The sequence below is a fragment of the Leptonychotes weddellii genome, chromosome 1, assembly GCF_054177405.1.
Source record: "Leptonychotes weddellii isolate Sample4059 chromosome 1, ASM5417740v2, whole genome shotgun sequence".
In the NCBI taxonomy this organism is placed as follows: domain Eukaryota; kingdom Metazoa; phylum Chordata; class Mammalia; order Carnivora; family Phocidae; genus Leptonychotes; species Leptonychotes weddellii.
The window spans coordinates 122,151,667-122,179,468 of NC_138369.1; the positions used below are offsets into that span (position 1 = coordinate 122,151,667).

The 27,802-nt window shown below is 39.7% G+C and overlaps 1 protein-coding gene and 1 pseudogene across 6 annotated transcripts in view; one reads left to right on the forward strand and one right to left on the reverse strand.

The window, feature by feature from the left end:
- The window catches only part of LPP (LIM domain containing preferred translocation partner in lipoma), a 620,294-nt gene that overhangs the window by 342,143 nt on the left and 250,349 nt on the right, over positions 1 to 27,802 (forward strand). The gene's annotated exons all lie outside the window — the stretch shown is intronic.
- Positions 1,830 to 9,997, reverse strand: LOC102726639 (large ribosomal subunit protein eL18 pseudogene; annotated as a pseudogene).

The following is a 27,802-nucleotide window of genomic DNA, read 5'->3' on the forward strand; positions in this document are numbered from 1 at the left end:
ACTGACTCCTCAGTAAGCTTTTCATCAGGAGAAGAATGTGTGAGGCAGAGACATGTTATGAATGTTTCTCCATGGAAGGTCCCTCCCCATGGAAAACTCCAGAGCAGAGAGTGAACGTCTCCCCTGCATTTAATGACAGCGGCATTCAAGGTAGTAATTTGTGGGTATAGCCTCCAGCTTGGTATAGGGCTGGGGTGGGGGACCAAATAGGGCTTTAGGGACGAGGTAAAGGTGGAATGAGTGGATGTTTTATAAAGGCAAAGAGAGTGCAGCTGGCTAAAGGCAAGTGACTAAAAGAACATATTCTGAGCTAGTGTGGCGATATGTGGAGGGGGGAGGTCTGGAATGTCACTGGGTGGTGGGGATTGCTGAGTGGACATGCACGGTCAGGGGAGTTGGAAGGAAGGAGGGATTAGGAAGTCAGGGTGAACTGAATATCTTAGATGGGATTTCTCCCCCGATGTTTCCAAGTTAAAAAATTCTGTAATGTAGAGACACGTTCCTCACATTTTCCTACTGCCTTTTCCTTGGCTCTAGATCCATGTTCTCCCAGTATTTAGTTTTCACTGTAGTTTCAGAAGAATAACAAATCCACTCTACTGTTGGATAGGACTCTCACCTGGTTTGTGTTGACTGAAAGACAGTGTGGACCATCTGATTACACCTAATGTTCAGATTTACACGAACGCTTGCGTGGGCTTGTCTCCAGTGTCAGTTTCGTATCACAACCGCGTTCCCTTATCTGCAGTAAGATGTACCTACTGTGACAGCTTTTAAATGCATTTGTGAAATCATCATTTTGGCTGCTCCAGACATTCAGAGGAATCCTTTCTGATGTGTAGTCTGAGTGAAATTTAGTTAGCACGTACCATGGAAAATTTCCCATAAGAGACAATTAATGAAGGAAATTACTGTCATTAGTAAAGATCTATATTTCAAGTAATGTTCACATCTTAATGACTCTTTAAGGTATATAAGAACAACTTTTTGTACTTGCCTTTTTTACAGATTATAAAACAGCCAAAGAGATTTTGTCAGAGCTCATATGGTAAAATCCTTGCAGGAGAAACGGGCTCCTTTGACACTTCCACGTTGCTTGTACCACACAGGAAATGTCAGGTTCCTCACTGATGCCCCTTCATACACAAACACACCTATGCATAGAGGGCAAGTAAGCTGCTGTCCAAGTAAGCATCACTTCAAATGCCAACATCCCTTACAAGGGATGAATTAGCATTATACACACATGCATCATGCTTTACAAACTTCTGGTAAACAGAATGAATACAGCAATGAGCCCATTAGACAGCAATTGTGGGATATTATTAGGGCTTTTAAAAGGGTTTATTCTATTTATGTCCATTCAAAGCTAGTATTTCTAATAGTTTTCTTAAAACCCTGAACACGATTTTTGTTTGTTCATAAATACGTGGTCAAGTACATACTGTGTCTCATGCATTGTGGAGAAAGAATTTGAAGAACCAAATAGGATGAAACACATTTCATATTAAAATAACTGAAAGCATTCAATATTTGATGACTCAGAAGGGACTTTTACTATGCGTCAAGGTTATTTTTATTAACATGTATTATTGGAAAATCTATGGATCTTCCTTTACTCACACACTTCCAAACTTTTGCAGATGTGGGCAAAGCTGTTGGCCAGAAATATGCAAGTCATTTCTACGCAAGTCTACCTGCTACTAAGAGGTGGTGTGGGTGGGGGATTATATACTGACAAGCAGGATTTAGAAACAAAGCAATTTTGGAACAGTTCTTACCCTGTATGTGAGAAAGGAAGCTTTTTTTTTTTTTTTTTTTTTTTTCCCCCAGCATTCAAAATCTTTAATAACAAGGCAGGATCTGGGGTTAGGTTTTGTAGCCTCGGCTGGCCCTGTGGCCTCTGGCATGCTCGAACTTCCGGCCCTTGGATCTCATGCAGGGTTTGGTGTGGCTGTGCAGAGTTCCCGGGGCCTTGCCGAAGTGCCTGTACACCTCTCGGCCCTTGCATGGGCCAAAGAGCAAGACGGTGCCACAGCCCTTGGGGGAGTCTTGGGCCAACTGGTCGAAGGTGAGGATCTTGCCTCCAGCCTTGAGGATGCGGCTCCGGGCACGGCTGCTCACACACAGTGCGCACACCTCAGTTTGGGCACCTCCTGGACACGCACGTCATCGGTTATGGTCCCCACAGCCACAGCTGTTTTGTTCTCCCGGCCAGGCAGCTTCATCTTCCGGATCATCCGGAAAAGGGACAGAGGTGGCCGGTTGGTGCGACTCATGAACAACCTCTTCAACACGACTTGGTTGAAGGTAGCGTTGGTTCGTCTGGCCAGAAACTTGTACAGCTTGACCAACAGTCTCAGGTAGATGTCCTGGCTCTTGGGCTCCTTGCGCCGAACCTTTCAGTCCTTGTTGTGGCGGATGTCGACTCCCGTGATGGCGCCTCCTGCTCAGCCGGGTCCGGAAAGAGAGAACAGCTATAGCGTAGTTAGTAGAAATTTTCATATGATTGCAAATGGATTAATAAGGTTTTTTATATTCTCAGTAATTTCTCAAGTGGCCAAGATCTCTGATGAACAATTAAAAGCTGATAGAATTGTGTTTCTTTTCAGTCTTTCCTTACATGATTATAAGGGATTTATGTCTTGATTGCTTTTCCTAATAGTAAGCATGTTAGACTTTCACGGGAGGTTTGGAATATCACATGTCTTGACTTTCATATGGAGGATCAGGACACTCCAAACAACTTATCTGTGTTTGAGGTGTTTTGTATGTGTAAGAATGTTGTTTTAGAATTGAACATTGATGGTGACTGTGCTCTTTTAAATCTGTGTCCTACTTCCTATATTAGCTTTATTAGCTATTCAATAATCGGGTTTGGGTCACATCATAGTCACATCTCTGAAAGTCATGTATGTGTTTCAGCTCTCTCCCCCCCACCACCATACATACTACATCCCTGGATTTTTCTGCTTGGGCTCGAAAAGCTATGCTCTCTGCTTATGTAACTTACACCAAGATTGCCACTAATCATATTTGGGAAGCTAACGATAATATATGCTTGAGTTGTGGGTCTGTTGTTGTTGTTGTTGTTGTTGTTGTTTTAATTTCATGCCATGGGATATGATGCCAAATCAGATCTCATTTTTGCTTTTAGTTAGCAACATTTATTTAATGCCTAGTAAGCTCAGACCAAGGAGAGTGGGGAGTGGAGAAGGGCAGAAAGTAGATCTAAACACAAATAGATGATCATTTCCAGAATCGCTTTCAGTGTCTTTATGAATACAGAAAACAGATAAATGAAAGGATTGAGAAAAGTTAAAAGCAAAATCTAAATGAGTGCAAGTTGGTCTGGTAAAAACTGAGTTATATAATTGCAAAGAGGATGCAGATTGAGAAAACTGGAAGTTCAGTATCTAAAACTGCTCTCTTTCTACTGTTATTTTCATAATACTTTGCCATGAGCATTATTAGAAGTCAGAGTACCATTCACTTCAGGGAGGAGAATTTCCTGGTTCAGTTGTATCATTTAGAGAAGTGAACCTAACTCTTGATACTTTATGGAGAGTTGAAGCTATAGAGCTTTTTGAGTCCCTGTTCATCTTTCCTTGTTATCATTAAAACTCCTGTAATCTTGAATAAGTAACTTAACCTCTCTGTGCCTCAGTTTCCACATCTGTAAAATAATGATGGCAATCAGACCTATCTCATAGGATTGTTAGAGGAGTACTGAATGTATAAAACTGCATTCTATTCTATGAAGTACTTTTTTTTCCATTAATTTCTTTGAGATTGAAGCACATCTTATAATTGGTATGTTGAGAAATCATCATGTTAGAGATTCACCGGCACCAATTATTTCTATATTAGTGGTAAAAACCTAATAGTGCATCATATAGTCAAAGGCATCATAGTGCCTGTGTAAAGTGCTTTTTAGAACAGAGCCTGGCATACAAAAGGTCTTCTAGAGTGATACTGTTATCATTGTCTGAAAACCATATTTGTGGTTCATAAGGTATTTGCTCCTAATATTAGGGAGTTCTGCAGTATGAGACAGATATATTTATGATTCCTGGTCTTTATTCAAGTAAATAGGGCCTGGAAGATTTACCAGTGACCTTGCAACTGGTAAGTAACAGATCTAGGTTATAAACTCAGGTTGTTGCATTCTTCATTCATCACACCTGAGTCCTACTATGTTGTATGAACTTTGGGTACTAGGATTAAAGGATAACTAAGGCAGATGAGCTTCTTTCTCTGGCTGACCATAAATGCTGGAGGAGAAGCTAAGGGAATGTAAAGACATAAACAATAAGCCAGTAAACATCCTATCCTATCCTACCCTATCCTATTTAATATGCTTCTTCTTCACTCTTTTTGGCTACTACCTAGTAGGCCATTTTATTTTCACATTTATTTAAACATTTATTCCATAAACATGTATTATCTGCTTAGCTTGTGTGTGCAATCGTGGTGCTTGGAGCAGTGAATACCAAGATATAAAAAGCAAGAGTATTTTGTACAAGATGATCACAATAAATATTTAGTGAGTCAGTAACTATCATAAAAAAAAATAAGCCAGTAAACAAATTCAGATAGTCATATAGGATAAAAGGTGTAGATGGGGAGTTATCTGGAGCGATGTTTACCGGGAGGGTCCGGTAGTGCTTCTCAGAGGAGCTGACTCCAAGAAATGACACCTTGGTATCAAATTGAGAATGATCATTTGCAGAACAATGCATGCTTAGGAAGGAGCTTGGATCTTTTAAGGAACTAGAGTGAGCCTGGATGGGCCTTCAGTCCTATGATAGGAAATAGATAGTTGGGATTTTAGGCTTCAGACTGTATATGCTGAGTTTTATCTCTGAGGAGCAAGGAATTTGGGTATTCTTTACCATACCTCATAAGCTTGTGCTTTGGGGTACTCTATCGAAGTTCTTGCATTCTGAAGAGATATGTGAGCACATGGCCTTTTTTTTTTTTCTTTTCTTTTCTAGATGAGTATGCTGAAAAAACAGATACGGAATGATTTTCCCTAGTAAATTTTCTAATATCGTACAGTGCTAGTGATATTTAGTTGAGTCACATACTTACTCCTAGGTGTCAATTTTGGAGGGTTTTTAAAAGCTTAAAATTGTCCAAGTGGAAATTTCCAATACTATGAATCCTTAAGTGGGAACTCGTCATAGTCTATGGAATTGTTCCATAAAAGAAATCATTAGTGATTATTTTCCACTTCTGTGGTTCTTTGGTATAGCCTCTTGTGGTATCAACCATTTAGAAATATCAATTCTGTCCTGAAATAGCCCATCAAATAATGACTCATGTCAAGCCAAGTGTTTATTTATTCTCTTTTCATGATTAGCAACACCTGTTTAATCTAATCATATAGATATGTGTGTGTGTGTGTGTGAGTGATTTATTTATTTCCAAATTTATTTCCTACTTTTATTTTTACTATTTGGTGCTTGCACAGTCCATACTCATAACTCTAAATCTGGCTTCAGGTATAACATAAATCTTTCTAAGTTGGACACCTTTAATGATATTGATTTGGGAGGAGGTATTCTTTTGGGATCCTATTTGCATGATCATGTGTAATTTACTTCTTTTACTGAGCCCAATTTTTTTAATTTATAAAATGTGGATGTTGAAATAAATGAATTTTCCAGCTCTGTGATTTATGATATCACTATCAATTTACCTACTGAGGAGCATCATATAAATTGATCGTTTGTAGAAAGTGTTCAATGGCTTAGAATCTGGCATAATACTTCACTTTTATGAAATCTCAGCAAATATAATGGAGCATCTTATGTGTACCAGGCTCCATAATAAGGATGCAAGCACGTAAGATCTTTGTCCAGCAACTGGGATGTGAAGCTACAGTGAAAAAACATGGATTGGTAACTCAGATTTTTTTTTTTAACAGATTTTTTTTGAGTTATAATTCATTTACCATGTAACTCCCAGACTGAAATTATTTTAAGATTATTTATTTATTTATTTATTTATCAGAGAGAGCACAAGCAAGGGGGAGCGGCAGGCAGAGGGAGAGGGAGAGGGAGAAGCAGGCTCCCCAATGAGCAGGGAGCCCAGTGCGGGACTTGATCCCAGGACCCCAGGATCATGCCCTGAGCCGAAGGCAGACGCTTAACTGACTGAGCCACCCAGGTGTCCCTGAAATTATTTCTAAAGGAGATAATCAGTACATTTACTCAACAAATATGCATTGAGCATCTGCCGTGTACCAGGGACTTTCTAGGTGCTGGAGTTGCAGAGACCGACAACAGTTCTATAAAGCCTAGCCTCTCACAGAATGTCCCTCCACAGACTATTTTCCATATGGTGTTAGAGGCCAATATTCAGGATCATCGAAGGGTGCTCTGGAAACACATGGGGCAGATAATGAAAACCTAGTCTTGGTAGACCTATAGATGTTTCTGAGATGTGGTCATCTCTAAACAGAGGTCTGAGAAACCTATGGGAGTTTGCTAGGTTGATGGCACAGGGAAAATAAGCAGGGGAGGCGGGGAGGGAAGGGGCTTCTGGAAGAGGAAAGAAAATGTGCCAAGGTACAGAGGTTTAACATAAGTTAACCACAATAGTTCAGTAGGTTAGAGCATGGGAGGGGGCAGTGTGGAAGGACAGTTTCTACGGGCCCGGAAGGGCAGAGTCTGTCAATGTGTGCTTTCATAGAGGTGTGTATATCTTACTACAAGGCTATAGAGAAGGATGAAGCTAACTAAAGAATGTGACATTTGAGTTAGGTCACAAAGGATATCTAAGAATTTTTTGAGACACACTACAGGTAGTCCAGGCAAAACGAACTGCAATCACAAAAATAAATGTGTAAAAGAATGGTGTTTTCAGCTTGGCAAGGAATTTGAAGTACTTGGAGAATGAGGTATGTGGAGCAGAGAAAGAATATCGTCAAAATAATACATTGGTGAGGATTGGAAGGGCAGCTTATAAGTGGATTCTGTGCAATGCAATGAATTTGTACATTGGACTCTTCATCCTGTTGGCAGCTGGGGTTCTTAGGGGCAGCATTTTGGGAGAAGACTGGAGCATTGAAGGTTTTAGAAAAGAAATTAGAAGTTTACTTTGGGGGCTCCTGAATGGCTCAGTTGATTAAGTGTCTGACTGTTGATTTTGGCTGAGGTCATATTCTCAGGGTCCCAGGATTGAGCCCTGTGTAGGGCTCTGCACTCAGCAGGGAGTCTGTGTGAAGATTCTCTCCTTCTGCCTCTCCTCCAGCTCTCTCTTTCTCTCAAATAAATAATCTTAAAAAAAAAAAAGTGTTCTTTAGAATAACTCTGGATATACTTCAATTGGAGGAGCCCTGGATTGTGAATGAAACTCAGAAGTAAGTCACTGTATTGTTTAGGGTAGTTCTTATCTAGCTAGGGTTTTACAAGAATTATACCTGTCAGTTACCCTTTGCAGCGATGGCTGATTATTTTCAATATTAAGAAATTATAATTAAATAAAACACGTGGGATGATAACCAAAAGGCATTGAAAACTTACTGTCACTATTTGATGCTCATCGCAACCCAATGAGGTAACCTGCCATTTCCCTCCATTTTACAGATGAGATTGTGACCCAGAGAGGTATAACTTGCTGGATTAGCAAGGTGCAGCGCTGGCATTTTAGCTAACACGGTCTGTCTACCTCCAAATCTAAATATTTGAATTGATGACTGAATGCACAATCAAAAATACTAACAGTAATTGTGTTTGTGAAGAGAGATTTTGGGCAAAGGGTCTTGTTTTGTTTCATTGCAACTCACTGATTCAGTGATTTTATAACCATTACCCTGATCTAAGTTTAGAACATTTCTTTCACTCCAAAAAGAAATCTCATACCTATTTGTAGTCAATCTCTGTTCTCACCTCCAACCATAGGGTAACCTCTAATCAACTTTAGTGGTAATGTCTTTAAATGAATATGACTACAGTTTAGTGACAGTTTCTTTTGAATAGTAGCAATCTGAGAGCCTAATTCACTAATTTAGGAGTATAAAACAGTTTGAACTTCTAATTTCTAATACCTGTTCTCTATTCATAATTTGGGGCAGAGAAGGGTTCAAGTGCCAGGCCCCGTGTCAGTCACTGGTCATGTGAACATGAGTAAGATGCCCCAGAACCCCACCCTTGAATTCTCCATCTGTCCTTTGGAGAGACAGACATATAAATAGACACATAATTGAATGACACTGGAAAATGGGATTCTTCTAGAAATCCTGATGCATTTATTTTGAAGGACTTGTGTTAAACGTCTTTCTGCTGGAAGCCATGGGATTATTTGTAAAAATCTTGTATGTATGAAGCATTTGGAATGCTTAGCATTTTGAGAATAAAATCCCCATCAATTTGAAATATAATAAAACTCCCCATCTAGAATAGAGTAGTAATTGCCAGGCATCAAAGAGCCCAGCTGTGGAGTGGCTTAGAGGACAATTGGTCTCAGGCAGAGCTTCTCAGATAGGACACTAGTACACAAGTAGCTGTCATGCCTAAATTACTGTACCTATTTGGTAGCACATAGATCTACAACAGCTTAAAATAAAAAATTGCAAATGCACCAGATTTGATCAATCTTAGTATTTCTTTCTCTTATTCTCCCAGTCCCAAGTTAAAAATAAAATCTGCCTGCCTCATTTTCCTGTGTGTGAGTTAGTAGGATTAACTGGAGTTCGCAACAGGAAAGCAGTCGATGTAGTAGACGACATTGTATAGTGGGTGCGAGCCCGGTAGAGATAATTATACAGTCACTCCCACTGTATTACCCTTCAAAGAAACTGAGCCTAATATTCTCCTAAGCAATTTAACCAACTTCTAAAAAAAATGTATAAGATATTATTTAGAGAATGAAATAGCTACTATATATAATCAGGAGGGAGAATTATAGCAAATTATAATACTCATTTGATAAGTGTATAAAGAGCTACACTCAAAGCTCTGTATTGTACCTCCTAAGTAATTGTTCAGTGGTGCTAACTGTCCTTAAAATAGGAGAAGAGATAAAGAACTGCTAGAAAAGAAAAAAATCAACTCTTATACTTGTTCAGTGAGGTTTTTCCCTCTGGACATAGACTGAGTCTAATTTCATGCTCCATGAGGATCAAGCACGCATTTGGTCTTCCTATTTAATAGGGCTGATTTCTTTGCCTTTCCAAAGATAATGTCCGCGTAGAAACATAGACACAAATAAAACTACATGTGTTAAAAATGTGTTTGAAGATCTATCCCATGTAGGTTCATATTACATATGGATGTTTTATATCTGTGTTCACTGCACATATATCCCAATATTTTCAGAAGATAGGCGTAGCTGCAGATCTTTCCAATAATTATTTCAAGATAACCAAACGGAGGCCCAGACATCTGCTAAATTGTCTATTTATATCAAAAGGAGTTGGCAATAATACAAGGGTCAATTTCCCTTTGGTTTGTTTTAAACAAATAAGAAGCCCAATATGTAAACTTTAAGAGACTTAAATCTTTGAACACTTTCTTTAGAGTTTGTAATACATTCTTGTGCCCCACTGTCGGGGGTGGGGGGAAAGCTAATCTAATTGCTATTATGAGAAGCCTGACCTCATATTTGCTGAGAACAGTTGCTCTAAGATGTCACCTGCCTTAGATGGAAAACCTTAGATCCTCCACTTACTAGCTGTGTGTTCTTCAGCAAGCAGAGTGATCTTTCCAGACAGATCTCAGTTCCTGACTCCAGGATGGTTATAATAATACAGAGCCTGCCTCATGCAGCTGTTATGAGGAATAAATCAGCAAATACATATAGATAGTAAAGCACTATGTCTCGAGCATACTTCTAGCTTATCAGCTTAAGTCTTGTGTTTATGCACATCCCGAACATTTCTGACAGATTTCTGTTATTGAGGTGGCAATCATGGCGTGGTTGTCATCATCCCACCTGCACATCGAAACTTACTTGGAAGAAAATCCTGGAGATCGATGACTTTGGTCATTGCTCTTTTTGGCCCAAAGAGGACAATATTATGGGGGGGAAGAAAAAACATGAAAGCCCCATGATTTTCAGTTGAAAAGTGGTTTAAAGGATTGAATTTGAATAAGAAGAAGTTTTAGGAATGGTTCAATTTGTTTCACTTATATTTTTCTTTTTAAATAAGTAGTGGGTGACGTATGATAAAAGAAGTACTGTGTCTAAGTAACTTTAAGACATTTCTTTAAATAAGCATGTAATAAAAATTCTGCATCATAATAAAACACCGTATCATCATTTCTGTAGTAGTGTATTTGTTTGTTTGCTTGTTTGCTTGTTTCTCGTGGTGCCGTAACTGATGGCATGTTTTATAACTAGTGGCATCTTTTTTGATGGGATATTACAGTAAGTACTCAGTAAATGTTAGCAGTTCTAATTAGTGTGTGTGTTAAGATTGATGTGGTAGGTACACTCTCGAAGTTAAGAGTCCTAAGGCCTCTGAATTGGAGTAGAGTGTGTTGAAAGAATACCTTGGATTGACCAAAAGTCCAGAGCACGTGACTTGGAGCTGTATCAGCATGACTCTCTGTACATGTTCCGTGAATATGGCGCTAAGTTGGGCTGAAATTCATATCCGCCAACTGCATGTACACTGTACTTTTCTTTTTGTTTATGAGAATTACATTTGAATAATAGAAGTGCACACGATTTGTAAACCAAAGTAAGAAGTATCAGTTAGGGTAGTCGAAGCAGTGCTGTGGCGGTAAATACTCTCCAGATCGCCATGCTTGAAACAAAAGTTTATTTCTTCCTTATGCTACTGGTTCCCTGTGGGTCAGAAGAGCTTCTTTGCAGGCTAAGGAATAGGCACCATCTCAGCCACTGCTGGCCCCCGCCCCAGAGTAAGAGAGCTCTGAGGATCTTGACCCGGCAAATGCATGCTCTGGCCTGTAAGGAACCCAGCTCGTTAGCCACAACTATTCCTACGGTTTCCCCCTAGCCAGGAGGGTGCCAGGCAGCAGAGTGGGAACTGTGCACAGAGTAGCACTGGTGGTTGTCGACCTTTGTGATAATGATAATGGGAGCAGTCAGTGCGTGTGCCCTGTATTCCAGGCATGGTCGGAAGCACTTCCCAGGTGCAGAGCCCTTTAAGCCCTCCCGAAGGTGGGCATGCTCCTGATCTCCGTGGCACGGGGGAAGAACCAAGGCACGCAGAGGTAGACTACCCTGTGCAAAGGAGACAGAACAGGGATCTCGCATCTATTGCATCGAAACTTGTATCAAACTATCATGACTTGAATGCGTTTTTTTGTTGTTGTTGTTTTTTGTGTTTTTTTTTAACTGGGAAGTTAAAAAGGAAGATACAAAGAGAGTGGAGAATTCTTCTGTTCTGAAAAACAAGGGAGTGGACTAGGTGATCCCTAAGGCTCCCTAAAATTTCACCTGCATCAGCCTCAAATGACCCGCCAAAAAAAAGTGACTCCCTTGTTTCTTTGAGAGCCTCCTCTTCGGAAGCAGGGGCCCTCCACTGGCCAGCACGCTTGCCTAGTAGCTCAAGAGAGGAGTGTTTGTCTCCACTGCCAGGCTGCCCGGCTTTCTGGGAATGCTCCCCGTTTGACTTACTTGAGCTTTCTATGGGGGAAATTCAAACATACATAAAAGTCCAAGATTAGAGTGACCCCAGTATACCAGATTATTAGTTATCCATACACAGTGATCAGTGCACACCCAGTCTTGCTTGATTTAGCTTTGTCAGTTAATCTGGCCCCCTGTCAAGCAGAGCTTTGAAGGCAGACTGAGCTCCATGGGCTTGTGGATTCTGGAAACAGAAAGCCGGCGACCAGCAAGCAGTGCTGTGCTGGGAGGCTCAGGCAGGACATGTGGAGGATGGGGTTGAAGGGATCAATGTGAAGAGAAGACATCACTCATCAATACTTTAGCCAAGTTTTCAAGCAGAGGATAAATGATGTGACAGTATTTAATCATTCGTGGGCCACTCCTGCAAGGTCGGGGTTGGGAAGGAGAGATTTGTTAATGTATGGTTGTAAAGTCATTGCCTTTCTCCCTAGCTTCAGTAGTAATCTTGCCGGCCACTGGGGTAGCTAATGGAGAAAGCTGGACATGTGAGGTCTGTCAGGGGACAGGATGGCTCTATGTTCTGGGCCCTACCACCAGGCAGAGAAGCTGCCGAGCTGGAAAGCTTGCTGCCTTCAGCACCCAGGGCTTCAGCAACATCCAGAAGGCCCCAGGTCACTGAACCTCCCTGTCTTCTTTTTGAAAGACGTGTATACTCACCGTCTGAGTGCCTCACAAACCTATTATAGCATTTAATTAACAAATGTTCCTCAAATGCTTTGAGCTCCTTGTTCGGATACATGTGACTGAAATGTAAAGTACCTTTCACTGCCTTATTTATTGCTCCAGCGAACACGCTATATGTTGGCACCGTTTATCTTCATTTTAATTTTATCTCCAACAAATATAGGCATTAATTTAAATCACATACAGAACATAACAGTTTTTATAGAGGCAAACTTATTCCAGTGTGCTGCATTTTAATATCGCGCTTTACCATCTTTTCTCACTTGATTCAAGAATAGTATCTCTTCCTGCCTCAGCATTTAATCTTAGGACAACAGAAACTTTTTTGTGTGCGCATGTTCTTGCTCTCAAACTTCGTTTTTCTCGCTGCTTTGCTGTTTGCTGCCTGGAAGTCATTTTGCGAGTGTGAGCACAGGTGCATATTAGTGGTGGTTCTTTGCCCGCTTAACGTGTCCATGTGGGGGGCTGGGGGTGGGGGACGGGTGACCCAGCAGCTTGGTCATTCTTGCTCTTCACCTTCATTCAGATCCCTGTTCTAATCCTAACAGAGCCAAGGGAAGGTAGGCACCCCCCACAACCCTGAAATTCATATAGTCAAGAATCTTTTAAAGGGCTCGTTTTTCTTTCTGGTTCTGTTTTTCACTCAAAAGGAAAATTCCCTGTTTTCTTCATAACTGTTACTTTTGCAGTGGCTGAGTCTTTCCCCTGAGGGGGAAACATGCTAAATGGGCCTGCTGTATTTATGGCTATGAAACATTCCAGTTAGCTGTTACACCCTAAGCAAGGATGATTTCCCGATCCTTAATTTGTGGCCTGAAAAGTTGTGTCCCTCCTCAATTAAGACTCGCCGAATTGCCTCTGACAAGGCACATTCCCAGAAGTCAGGGCCGTGGGGGCAGTAACAACATGACCACAAGCACAAGACAATCTGATTTTTTATAAGCCATTTCGGGCCCTCCTGAGAAGCTTTCAGGGTGCTTTCCCTCCAAATTTGTGAAAACAACAAACCCCTTATTTTTCTAGTTTTCCAGGCCTCTGGAATATCTAGTCTGGGGGCATCTTTCCTATTCCCTCCCTTTTTTTTTTTTTTTTTGACATTCAGTCGGGGTTTAAAATGTACCAGTTACTGTTTAAATTACCTGTTTTATCCTTGTAACAAACCTTTGAGCCAGATACCATTATTATGCTCGTTTTCCAGGAGAGGAAACAAGGCCTGGAGAAGTTAAATATGCTTTTTTCTGAAATCATACAGCTAAGACGTGGCAGGGCTGGGGTTTTGAATTTTGTCCACTTGAACTAATTTGCTTTTGGTATAGTTCTCTTCAGCAGGAATTCTTGACCTCTTGTTGGATGGTGACTTTTTCCCAAACCCTTAATCTTTGTGCTGCTAGGTGGATTTTATCTGTGGCAAGAACACAGTTACCCTGGAAACCCTCTAGCTATAATGGCAATCCAATTATAGCACCACGGCTCCTGTTTTATTAAATTAGCGTTGCTGATGACGCGGGCTTCTTGATTGAAGGATGCTGAGAAATGGGTTCTCATTAGTTGTTCTTGCCTCTGAGGACCACTTGGGGTCATTCTCTTCTACTCCACCAAACAAAAGAAGGCAAAATGATTATTTGGGTTATTGATTGGATTTGGAGGATAACCTGGGATTATCTTTCAGGACCACTGGCTTTCAGCAGTGTCTGGAGATGCAGGGAAGTGCCTAGAAAGAAGCGTGACTGAATTCTGCAGGCCCTCTGAATAGCCACTCCCACCCCCGCAACAGCAGTCCCTTGATTTAGGGCCCTGGTCTGAAGAGCTGAGGCTCCCGGGTGGTCGCCGTTAGAGCGATTCTTATTCCACTTCGGGCCATTAGTTTATACCCAGACTTGGTTCAGGAAAAGTCGCAGCTCTTTGATATTTTTTGGTCCTTTACAGACTTCTGATGGACCAAGAATTTGCTTTGGTTCAAAACGCTTAGGAAGTTTCCTGTAAATATGTAGAATTTAAATAGAATTGAATGCATATGGGCAGTGCTCTGTCCAATGGCACCAGCTTGGAGGAAATGACATTCTTTTTTTTTTTTTTTAAGATTTTATTTATTCATTTGACAGAGAGAGACATAGCGAGAGAGGGAACACAAGCAGGGGGAGTGGGAGAGGGAGAAGCAGGCTCCCCGCTGAGCAGGGAGCCCGATGCGGGGCTCGATCCCCAGGACCCTGGGACCATGACCTGAGCCGAAGGCAGACACTTAATGACTGAGCCACCCAGGCGCCCCAGGAAATGACATTCTTGATACTAGTTGGTTCCTCATCAGTTGGTTGTTGGCTCACTCCCTGGAATGGTAAGTGCTGGGCTGCTACCATGTTGCCTTAGTTCCTGCCACATATCAAGTACCACGCCAGGTGCCTCACCCATTACTTCTGTTCCTTCCATCAGTTCTATTATTAGCTCCATTTTGCAGAGGAGGTAAAAGCATAGCTGGGAGAGATGGCTTGCTTGTTCGCAGGGCTGTTCGGTGAGGATGAGTTTTGAGTACGGGTTCCTAGCTTGCTGTCCAGTGTCCTTTGCTTTGTACCATAGTGCCTCAAGGTCAGTCTTCTTTATCTCAGATCACAAAACAGGTTAAAAACACTGAATTTGAACTCTTAAAGTTCTAACGTGAGAACTATTTTTGTCTTTAACAAATTTTTTGTAGGCATATCCTGTCTAGAATGATAGGAGTCAGGGAGGAGAGGGGACTGCATCTTATGATGCACCCCTGAAGAGGTGATATTTCCATCCCTTTCTCTGTCACCAGTGAGCAGATTTCCAGAAGCAGAAATTCAAAACGATGAAGGGAATTACACGTCTTCACAGAACATTATGTATTCTGTGTTAGCTTTGCCACCTGTTTCAAGACATTCATTGAAGTTCCTTCTAGCTCCGCCACTTACTGGCTTGGCGACCTTAACCAGTGTAGTTGACATCCTTGAGCCTCATTTCCCATGAGAAAAATGAAACAACAACATTGCGTGAAAATGTTGAGTTGTGAAGAAATAAGCCAGAAGCTTATGATCAATTGCAAAGTGGTAATCTCAACGTCAGGTATGAATGTTACTCTCGCGCTCATCCAGCTCTCTCTTACATTCTCCTCTGTCTCTACTCCAAAACTTTCAGGTTATATAAATTAATCTGAAAATATCTGTGATATTCCTTATGTATAATTGTAGGGTCTTAGATTTAAAAATCCTCCTTCTGTTTTTATTTCTTTGACAGTTGCAAATTTTTTTGTGTGTCATTTTCTCTATGTGAAATAGGAAGTAACACCATCCACATCTATTATATATTTTTCTTAACTAGATACAAATCTATATATTTTCTGAATTGTGACTCATATTTTCATACACATATAAGTACATATGCATATTTTAAAACATTTAGAAGGATATATATATATACTAACCGTTATTTCTGGGGTAATGGGAGATAATACTTCTTTCTTCTACTTCTCTGTATAATTTTTTTAATTTTTTAAAAAATTTATTCATTTGAGAGAGAGCGAGAGCACGAGCATGTGGGAGGGTCAAAAGGAGAGGGAGAAGCAGACTTCCTGCTGAGCAGGGAGCCCAACGCTGGGCTCGATCCCAGGACCCCAGGATCATGACCTGAGCTGAAGACAGACGCTTAACCGACTGAGCCACCCAGGTGCCCCTACTTCTCTCTATATTAAACTTTCTATAATGAGCCCACTTTGCTTTTGTTTTACATGTATATGTAATTTATATAAGTATTTTTATAGCCATGTATAATATAATGTGTGTATTTTTATAAATTTGTGTAAATATATGTTTGTATACACATATACGACATTTTGGCAGTGTGTGAAGCATCTTTTAGCTATATATGTCTATAAAGACAAATTTAAAACTATTATTAACTTTTCTCTCCCTCTTTCTTCCCTCCCTCCCTCCTTCTTTCTTTCTCCTTTTTTTCTTTCTTCTTTTTTCTCTTTCCCTTCCTTCCCTCCATCCTCCCTCTCCTTTCCTTTCTTTCATCTATCTACTTACCTGTCTCCTCCCTCCTCTCCCTCCTCCCCCCTTTTTTTGTCAATGCCCAGCGTCTTTCAGAATAGAAACTGAAACAATCTTCATCTTAAATATAGTGTGTTAGAAATACAGAATGAGTCTTTCAAGAAGAGATGACTTGTTCTTGCATCCATATATCATTGTGGTACTCGAACCTATCTCAAAACAAAAGTATAACTATGATTTTTAGCACTATTTTAAATATTTAGTGAATAGAGCTGCTCCTCCTTGCCAACCACCCTGATGAGAGAGAGAAAAGAACACTGGAACATAAGTCCAGTGGTTACAGTAAGCCACTTCCAAGTTGAGTGACCTTTATGGTTCCCAGTGACCATTATGATTTCTTTTCCTTTCTTTTCAAGGTATTTGTAGGATCTTGGTTGATTAGCTTTGTTGTAGCAGCCAGCAGTTGGGGTCTTAATATCTAAAGTTTATATACTTTATTTTCTCTCTCCAGATGTCTGCTATGGATATGAATTTTATTCCCTCCTCTTGGGACCACTGCTGCTCTACCTAGACTTTTTTCTTTGTGTGATGTTTTCCTCATCAGTCTGTGTTATGCTGCTAATTTTAGCTAGTATGATGTTAATTTAACCCAGAGTGAAGAGAGCCCCTGTTTGTGTGCCTCTGTGAATTTTTTAAGGGGGGATAGTTCTCACTTTAATGAGACTGACTTTAGCATCCCTCCCTCCCTTTTTCAATTTGATCTGTCCAAGTACGGAGACCACATTTAGTACTTGCTAGTTGAGACGTGTCGTCTACAATTCTGAGTTAGTTCCTCCTCTGGCCCTCTCTCCCTGCGGTGCACTGAGTCACAATGGGATCGGCAGCTGCTTGTGCTGTTCCTGCACACAGCACATTCGAGAGCAGGGTAGCCAACAATCGGCCTGGGAAGTACTTTCAGGAAAAGGTGGAGAACCCTTCTCCACCCGGATCATTTTTGAGTGGCTTAGTGTAGCTGGTATTAATGTTATAAATGAACATCCCTAAATCTGTCTTAGTTCCAGCCCAGATGGAGTTTTGATTTTAGAAAAATCATTCAGTGAAATGTATTTCCTGTGCCTGGTAGTCAATGATCACTTACCAAAAAAAGGGGGTGGTAGGAGAACAAAAATAAACTTGTGATAATTCACATACACTTAACCTTTACTGAGTGAGTAATACCAAAAAGGGAATGAGCGGGCTCTGCTGACCAGCATTTACAAATGGATTCCAGGAATGTTGTTAGAGTTGCCAAAGCAATCTCTGAGTCCTGCCAAAAACATCCCGTGGGATTTTGCTAAGGGTAGGGAAAGTGAGGGATATGGAGGTGTGTATGTGAATGTGTTTTAAAGCATTTTTACCCAGCCATGTGGAGTTGAAAGAACACTGGCAAAAGTCTGGGAAACCTGCTTTCTAGACCTGGTTCCACCTAATCTCCTGATAGTGGAAAGCTTATCTACCTTCCTTGGAACTTCAGGTATCATGTGTAAAGTAAGGATGCCAGACTAAGATCTTCATCACTGACATTCTGAGCTTCAACTGTTCCAACACAGAAAGGTCATGCATGTTGATTACATCTCTGTGTTAACAAAACTAAGCCAACACAACAAAAAACAACAAAAGCAATCACATTTTAAAAAGAACAGAAAAAATATATATATATAATATTTCTGGTTAGTCAATGTCTGACTTAATTAACAGTTCTAACTATACTTTTAAAGACCCTTTTGAGTTAAGAGGTCAGGTTCAAACTATGGCTTATACAAACTGTAAGGCTATAGGCTATGCAATTTACAAGGTACCAAGAGCTACTTTACCAAAAGGTAACACCATTGTGTTATATTTCCCATGAGAGTAATACTACTGAAACTGTTTTTCTCCTTCAAGTTCCCCTCTTATGCTCCGTGCTCTGGCCACACTGGACTTCTCTCAGATCCCCAAGGGCATCAAGCTGCTACTGGACAGTCTCATGCTATTCTCTGTGCCGGGAATACTCTATTGCCCCCAGCCCTCTACTGCCATGTCTCAACATGGATGTCATTTGCCTTGAGCAATGTTCATCCACCTCCTCTGCTCTTACTTAGTTTAGGTACTCTTGCTATGTGCTCTTATATTTTTTCTCCTTGAACTTGTGAATCCCCTCACTTTTCACCCTATCCTGGTGAAAACCTGTCCCAGTGTTCCTCACTGCCTCCTCCCGCATGATCACCCAGTTCTCCACCCATCGTGGGTTCCACAAGGACATAGACCATGACCCTAACTCATTAAGCTTCCCGTTCTTGCTGTCCAGTGCTTGATGTATTGTCTAGCAGAGATCAGGCACTCGGTAAATATTTGATGAATGCTTATAAATGAGACCATCTCACTAGCTCACAAACATTTCCAACAAAGTGACCACATCTTTTTTTCTTTTTTCTGTAGAACACATATCATAAACTATAATTCTCCTACCTCTGTCCTGGTTCCCTAGGAACCTGAGTGCTTCTAGAGAGCTGTTTACACAATCAAATCAAGTGGTATTTTACTAGGAGGGAAAGCCCCAGGACAAGTCCCTTCTCTTGACCACAAAGTTCTATGTTTTCTGCCTTATCCTCTTGAAATCTTGGTTTCAGCAAAGCAACTTTTTGATTGCCTCCTCCCAGTAACGCTATAAATGTAATACAGAAGTGTGTACACCCTAAATCCTTCATCGATTATCATGTTAAGCCTTGGGGGGGGGCAGATAACACACTTATTTTTAGCATTACTTGGAAGTTTCTAGGTATATAACTGATGAGCATTCATGGAGAGCTGCTTTCCTTTTCTATCAAGCTTTTGGGGGATTTTTTTTTTAACAGTTCTGTATGCTGAAAGAAAGTTCGTAAATTTTAAAAGGAAATGTGGTCCTTTTCATTAGCTCCCTTTACCTCATGCTGAGTCATGGATGAGAGAGAATTTGTAGGCGGCTGAGCTGCAGGAAAACTAATACTGTCATTTACACTCTCAGGCTGTTATGCTTTCCAGAAAACTTTTTCCGTAGGTTGCGAAAGTGATTAATCTGCTCTTAAAACTGACAAAGAAGGTTCTCTGATAAGAGCAAGAATTAAATGAGGGATTTTTTTTTTTTCTTTAAAAAGTAAGCTCCTTTTCCAGTTTTAGACTAGAAAAAAATAGGTTTAGACTTTTTTTTTTTTTTTAACTTTTGGTCTTTTTTTGTGTACATGTGAATTTGGTCATGACATGAAATAACACAGGGTATTTCCGATTTTAAGTTATGTCCATTTATTGGGATGGTTCATATCTCATGTTTTGTATCTGAATTATTCTATATCCTGTTCCATTGCTTGTTTTTCTTTTTCTTTCGTATTTTTTTATGTGGGCCTTATTTTTAATAGTTCCCACATCATCTTACTTCTAACCCCGCATCTCTTCAACCCATTTCATTTTGATATTAAAACTGGTGAAGATAGTCTCACTTACTTCTGTGATATAAACTCCTTCCTCCCTGAAAAATTCCATCCGTGCGATATTTCTATAACAGTTTGAAAATGTGAACAAAAGTCATTTGGCATTATGGAAATGAAACATCATTGCCTGAAGAGCTTAGAAGATGTATTTTTTTCTTATTTGTTATTTAAGAAATGACTTTGAAAGGTAAAGTGTTTCCACTGAGTTCTAGCAAATAAACCTGTCATTTGATCTTTTCTCTAGGGACCCCACGTTTCAGGGAACCTAAAGGAACAGATAAATAAATCACTTGACATAACTTTTTTTTCTAATTCCGCAGAGAACCAGTAGCTCATTTAGAGAATCAGAGTCCTCAGAAAGGTAGAATAACATGTTAGAAGTTTATTGAACTTGTTGCCTTTGGCATTTTAATACCTAGGTTTTATAACAAGTTCGTGGGAGTTGTAAAAATGCACTAGACTAGACTGACACTCTTCCTTTTACATTTTTCTTTTTAAAAATATTTATTATTTATTTATTTTTTATTATGTTCAATTAGCCAACATATAACATCATTAGTTTTTGATGTAGTATTCAACGATTCGGTTTTCTGTTTCTATGCCTCACCATTTTGGTTAGGGTATGTCAGGTTATTTTGCTTTTTTTTTTTTCCCTCCTTATTTTTGAAGACTGACTTCTGAGTTTAGCCATTTTCTTGTCAACTGAATAGACTTGTGAGAGACAGCTCTCACAATTCCTGCAGCACTGCCCCGGGTGAGGAAGGGAAGAGATGAGAGAAATGCCCCCTTCTCTAACTGGATGGACCAGTGTGAGGGACTTGGCATTCCTCTTTTAGTCCTGAGGCTGAGGTATATACACATTGCTTTTGCCCCGGGGCTATCGGTCCAGGTTTTAAAATGCCGAAGTTGAAAATGTCAAAACCATTTATAATTGAAAACCTGTTAGCTTATCACTGTGGATATGGGTATTTCATAGGAGAAAAAATAAAAGAACACGTAAGTGTACTTGTTTTATATCTGAATTGCCAAGATTATTTCTGTTCCTTTGTTATATGTGTATGAAATATATATAGTGTGTTTCTGTATGGAGAGAGCAACATTATTAACACTGTTAGAGTGTTTATTCGTCCATCTTCAAGGTGCTGCCACATGCAGTTCCTGGCTGCGTCTTGTAATAAAAGATTAGTTTTTGGTGGGGGTCTCCTTGGGGCAGAATGAGGGGTGGAGATCCTTTACGCTCTGCTTTTAAGTAGAGCAGGGTCATTGATACCTACAAAAGTGGCTGTTTGAAGATTTGTCTCAGTTTTCATAGCAGCATGGAATAACTTTTAAACCAGGAGGGGGAAAAAATTGTTCTCCTTTTGTTGCTGTTTTTCTTCTATTGTTGTTGAGATTAGCTGTCATAATTCGGCGGCAGTATTTTTAAGTTAAGAACACTTTGATTTGACATTTTTAAAAGGAAAAGGCTCTATAGATATTATAGAAAAATCTTTTTCTTAACTAAATGCCAGCGACAAAATTTAGACCAGAAAGTAGTCATGCAGCCATGGTAATGAGATATGATTGTGGTTTAGTGGAGAAAGAAAAGGCCTGCAGGGAACAGTGCAAGTGCAGTAAGTTATGAATCACTACTAAATAGGTCTCATTAGTCCACCATTGCCTATGTTTAATTGACATTAAAAAGGAATCTAGAAAACTTTGGGAGTATATTGAAGAAAACTTGGTGTCAAACTAATAGAAGTGATTAGTGTCTGTTTTAAAAATTAGCAACAGTTGGTTGCGCATTAGGGTCCACAAAGCAGCAGCCCTCTCACTAACAGGTGCTTAGAGAAAAGCCGTGTGTCTCCTGAGAGAAAGGGACCACAGAAGGCTGGGGGAGGTAACATGTGACCGTTGCCGATGAGTTTCTCCCCCTGTCCTAGGTCTGCCTGCAAAATAAAATGGCCCTAAATGGTGTTCTGAAGTTGACTCTGATGAGGACTGGAACACAAGAGAGCATTTAGCGTCATGATTTTCATGCTGTTACCCTCCATGGTCTGCAAAGCCTGAGTGCCAGATGCTAAATTCTATCAACATAATGTATCTTTAATTAAATATTATATTTGCAATACAATTAATAATGTGGCCTGTTTCCATAACTTTATGAGGAGATTACCATAATTTTTGTATAATAAGCTAATAAAAAGGCAGTGTGTTTTGAAACAGCCTTTCCTAAAGTGGTTATGTGCTTTGTGTCTGTTGAATTTTGAATTTAGATTAAGAGATTAATGGCCAGAATTATCTGATGCAATGCACTCAAGAGTCTAAATTATAGTCAGGAATCTTGTAGGATCTAGTACTGTTTTGTTTTCTTTTAAATAAAGTAGATGTTCTTGCTTTTCAGTGGGCTCCCTGTTTGAGAGGTTTAGGGGATAATTCATTTATTTTCTTTACGCTCCCTCCCTCCTCTTACTTCTTCTAAAAACCCAGGCAGTACCAAAAAAAAAAAAAAAATACCCCAAAATGTTAATTTCAAGTATTTAGTACATTGAACTGTGATGGGTCCTAATGAATAGGCGGTCATGCTTCTGGTTCTGTGGTCATCGTTGATGTGGTTTTAATTTTCGCAATGTGTTAACATGATAATTAAATTCCCATGGCTGTCCTGTGAGGAAAGAATTTTAAATGGCACCACGCATGGGAAAAAACTTTGATATTTGAAAATAATATTATCTTTTAAACTGAGATCATATGTGGATACAGAATATTGTGTATATTGCTATGACAATGGGGCTTTAATAACATTTCGTAAGCTGTCTTTTTCAAGACTGTTTGAAAATGTCACCCTCAGCTAAACAGATGTGATTTGCATCAGAGCTGTGTATGTCCTTACTCTTAATGAAACAAGAGTCCCTCTCTTCAGAGAGTAATTGTTCTCCCTACAATGTGTTCTTTTTTTTTTCTCAGCACTCAGTGTTCCTCCCCTGCCCTTCTTTTGCCTTAATATTTGTCCCTTAATTCTATCAGATTAGTTGTCAACTAAAATTAAAGTCAGATGTTACCCCTCACAGTCTATCCTGATCTAATTTTACAGCCTCGATTTAGGCGCTTGCTTTCAGTATCGAAGAGGCCAACAGGACAACTTTGGAACCACGAAGTCTAGATTCGGATACCAACGTGAGACTATCTTACGACCTTGGACACGTTACTTCATCTCACCCTATACCTCAATTTCCTAATCTATAAAATGGGAACCATGATTGGCCCTTCCTCAGTTCTATGGAAAGCACTTAGATAAGGACTGGCACGTAGTATGGGTCAGCTATTGCTAAATTCCCGCCCAGTTTGATTGTTCTCCCAGTGTGCCCTCTCCTTTTGTCCTTGCCTCTCTGTTCGTGTCATTCACTCGAGACAATCCACCCTTCTCCTCCAAACACAGGTGCATGCAAGCCCACAACAGGAAACCATCTTTGTGTTCTCATTTTATCCCCTCCCAAGGCATCACGGGAGAGCTACTCTCTGCCTGCCGGTGTGGGAATAATCCAGCTGAAACCTTAATTGCTTCTTTTGTGCTGCTTAGCTTTTCTCAACAGTTATGTTATAGGCATCTACTAGTGTTCTTTTGTCTCTTTTGCGTTGTGAACTCCTTGAGCTCGTGTCATAAATTTCTCCCTACTCCAAAGAGCCCAGTGTCTTGTCATCTGCTGTGCTCATTTCATTAGTGAGTGCTTTTCTTTACATGTATCTTATTTCGGACACTTTTGAATATACATGATGTGCTTACTTTTGCATTAATCCCATCACTTCTGGGCATTGGCAAAGGTCAGAAAATTAGGAGGAACAAAAATACATTTAGTCCATTTAAGCAATATGTAAGTTCCTCTTGTGTTTCCTTCCCTCAGTTAGCTCCCAATACTTTAGCAAAAGAATAACTAATTCCTTATTTAAAGGAAAGTGAAAGCAGATATGTTACTTCTATCATAATGAAAGGTATTCTTTATCCATGGATAGATAACTAGAATATTTACATATGGTTTAAGCACGTTATAATATATTTATGAAAACAGTGTCCAAAACCCTCAGCGCCTGTATGTTATTTTTTTTTGTCACATTCATGTGGATTATAAAACAACATTTACATTTTGAAAACTCTAATGTTACATCTTTAAAATAATTCTACTCTGAAATAAAGTGTTAATACTGTATGCTCTGCAATAAAAGTCATGTGGCATTATTACTTTACTGCTGAAAACTTAGGAGGCTCAAAATAGTTTAATGTTTCTACATTGAAGCTACTTGACCATATTTTAAAATAAAGCTGAAGATCATAAAACGTGATAGTTTCACTAATTCTATTGGCTATTTTATTTTTGGACCTTTGAAGACTGTAGACTTTATTAAAAAACAAATTTTCAATTGAAGACATGAAATGTAAAGTTTGTATAGCTCCATTTGAAAATGTGAAGGTTTGCTCTTGTTGTTTGTACCATTTGTGTTGGAGTTGGTTTCTATGCTTTGTTATTGCCACTGTGTTTGCTGTTGTGGTGCTGGGGGTGTGTCTGTTTCTCGTTTCTGTGATCCCACACAGCACGGCACTCTTTTACATGGACTTAAATACCCTCTTTGGTTCTTTAATGTGGAATCATAGTTCATTTATTCTAGGGTGGTAATTACAATATCATAGGTCCAGGTAAGTGACTGAAGCCAACCAAACTTAAGGTTTGTTTCATAACAATATTTGAGGTCATGTTCTGTCTTTACAGATGCTTCTTATTTATCTAAAAGACACCTAAGGGTAATCTACGCTGTGGTCCATATTTCTTAAGCAAATCATTCTTTTTTTTTTAAATAGACAAGTTATTACAAAAAGTATTTCTCTTTACCCTTGATCAAAGGACAAAGCACAGTGAAAGCCAGGAGATAAACGGTTAGTTGATACTAGCTTCTGATTGGGGGATACTAGGGAGTGGTGAGGAGTGCAGCAGCTTTGACCCAGGCTACCTGTGTGAATTCAGACCCAGTGTTCCTAGACCCCTTGACTGAGTTCTGTTGGATGGCCCATGACTTCTGAGGCCTTCAATTTGTGAGATTCAGCGACACTGAAAACAGTCAGTTTAGTGCTTTGTCTGACAAAGCTAAATTGGTAGTTCTTTTCTAATTCTGAATCCCAATTTTAGTTAAACTATTGAGACAAAGCCTAGCAAGTATATGAAATATGGTATAATTTGGTGGGTGTTGTTAATGCTCATTTTTCCCTACCTCCTGAGGGCTCATTTATGAAGATCCACAGCCAGATGATAACTTTCAGAATCTGAGGCAAGATTTATCTTTGAATTTTGGCCAGAAGTAAAATCATTGAGGTCACTCCAGACACATACATGGTGCTTCCCCACAAAGTTGTCTACCCCTCTGTAAGACAAATGCATGACTGCTGTGCTACTCACATTTCCCAAAAGCAACAAATCACCCTCTTCCGTAAAGGAACCATAGTCTACTCAGTGTTAATAATGTCACTTAATTCTGAGTGCCGGAATTGAGGCCTTCAGTTATGACAACCCTATTCCATGATTCTGTTTCTCTTTGTTCTAATGCCCCAGTTTAGTATTTGTCAAGTCTTATTGTTTCAAGCATATTTGCTTGGTTTCCACTAAATTAACCACACCAGAGGATCTCATTTGCCCCGTATCTATTCATATTTGGAAATATCATTGTGCAAAGTAAAAGTTGCTAGGAAAAGGTATTCTGGGACAGTCTGTACAGGTATAAGCTCTCTAGTTGATGCTCTAGGAGCCTTTCCCTTCAAACTCTGGCCCTTTTTAGGGCCCCATCTTTTCTTTCCTAGATTGTTGTGGTAGCTTCTGGTATGGCCGCCTTTATGCCCTTCCTAACCATATGGCTTCCAGATTAATATTTCTTCAACATAGCCCTGGTCCTGTCATTCTATATTTGGCCTCCTAACAAGCTACGTATTAGAGAGATAGAAAGAATGTGGTAATTATAATGGTAATAATGGCAGTAACAGTAATAATAAACAAATGCTCTTGGGTGCCCCATCTCAAATATCAACTGTCTTGAGACAACAGGCTTTGAAACTCAATATCAGAGGGTTTATCAGTGAGGTATTTGGCATCGGTCTGAATTGCATGTGTATAGTTTGGCTGATGGAAAGATCATCTGATAGACATGAGAAGTGAGTGAGTGGGGAGATGACATTTTGTTAGAAGTGCATGCCTGGCATTTTGCTATACTATTTCACCTCCTCAAATCATTGTTACCAGAAATAAACTACTTTGCAAAGAGACTATAACACAATTTAGGACAGCGGGAGAATCTTTAATGCTTCACATCCTCATCTTGGCTTTGTAATGAAACATGTATGATGAGGAGTAGGTTACTGCTTTCGAGTGTCCCCATCTGTGAAGGCGGATTGACTACTTGGCTACCACATTGTAAACAGCTTTTTTGAAGAATGTTTCAGTCCGTAATTATATGTGATATGTTAAATGAAAACAATGAGATATTAAATTACATATAAACAAGTAAGTACCAGTACTCATCCTAGCTACACATATGCACATGTACACGCGCGCATACAAATGTACAGGTAAATGCGTAGAAAAATCTGTCAAAAAAATTTTTTTTTTAAGATTTTATTTATTTATTTGACAGAGGGACACAGCGAGAGAGGGAACACAAGCAGGGGGAGTGGGAGAGGGAGAAGCAGGCCTCCTGCTGAGCAGGGAGCCCGATGCAGGGCTCGATCCCTCATGACCCAAGCTGAAGGCAGACGCCTAATGACTGAGCCACCCAGGCGCCCCGAAAAATTTGTCAAATTTAACAGTTCTTAACACCAAGGTTTTGAATTATGGATGTTTCCATTTTATTTATTAATCTTGGTAGTATCTCCCGTATTTTCTGCAATAAGTATACTATTTTATTGAAGAAACTGTATCTTAATGTGAGGGTTCACCCAGCCCTGTCCTTCACAGCTCTGACAAACAGTGAAAATATTGTTGAACCATCATTAAAAAACCATGGAGCGACAACAGAATAAATACAAAGTTGAACTACCCTTTTATAACAGTAAAATATCTTCTTGAGTAGTTCTGTTGTGTATCATCTATGAATGGTGTCCTGGGAAAATGGTATGTTTTGCTGCCTTTTTGTTTTTTGTTTTTTAACTGCTGGGGTATTGAGTGAAGAAATCTAGAAATAAAATGACTAGCTCCATAGATTGCACCTCTGATGGCTAGGATCATTTGTGGAGTTTTTTTTTTTTTTTTCCTTCATTTTTTAAAAATGTGATTTCCTCTTTTCTCACCACATAATGATGTCGTTGAAGCTACCTATCAATGATGTTCTTTGTATTTCTATAATGCCAATCATCCCAGAATCCACAAGCACTCACATATATAGAGACTAAATAAAGAAAATTAAGAAAATGGGGGATAACCAGACTTGAATATATTTATTCAGTAATGCATTCATTCCTCAATGATGTTTTGATAGCCTACTGTAGCTTAATCTTTGTGCTACCATATCTAAATGGAAGGATGAATAGTGAATATTAGAACATGATTACTGTTCTTGAGTTTTATAGTTTTGAACAACAGTTCTCTAACTTGAGAGTGCCTAAGAATTGCCTAGGTGATGACATTTATCTGAGATACATGGGGTATCAGGAAGAGTAGGCCAGGGGAAGATGTTTGAATTCAGCTGCCCATGTGAAGTGTGAAAAAGCATTTTTAGCCAGCACCTTGAAGGGGAAGGAGCTGAACAACAGAGAAGACAGAAACTTACCTAATGTCATCCCATAGTTAGAGTAGAAAAAAGGACCCTGCTCCTCGGCCTCTTAAGTCAGTGTTCTTTGGCCGGCTGGAGCTCAGTTCTATGTTTAAAAAATGAATGGGTTGCTATAGAGCATAGTATTCCAAGTAGAGTTTGTCAGACTTCTGGGAATCTGAGAAGTTTCCACTGGTTTTCTGCCTGTTTCACCCAACTATAGTTGAATTCACTTAGGCTAGGAACCGTAACTTGTTACCCAGC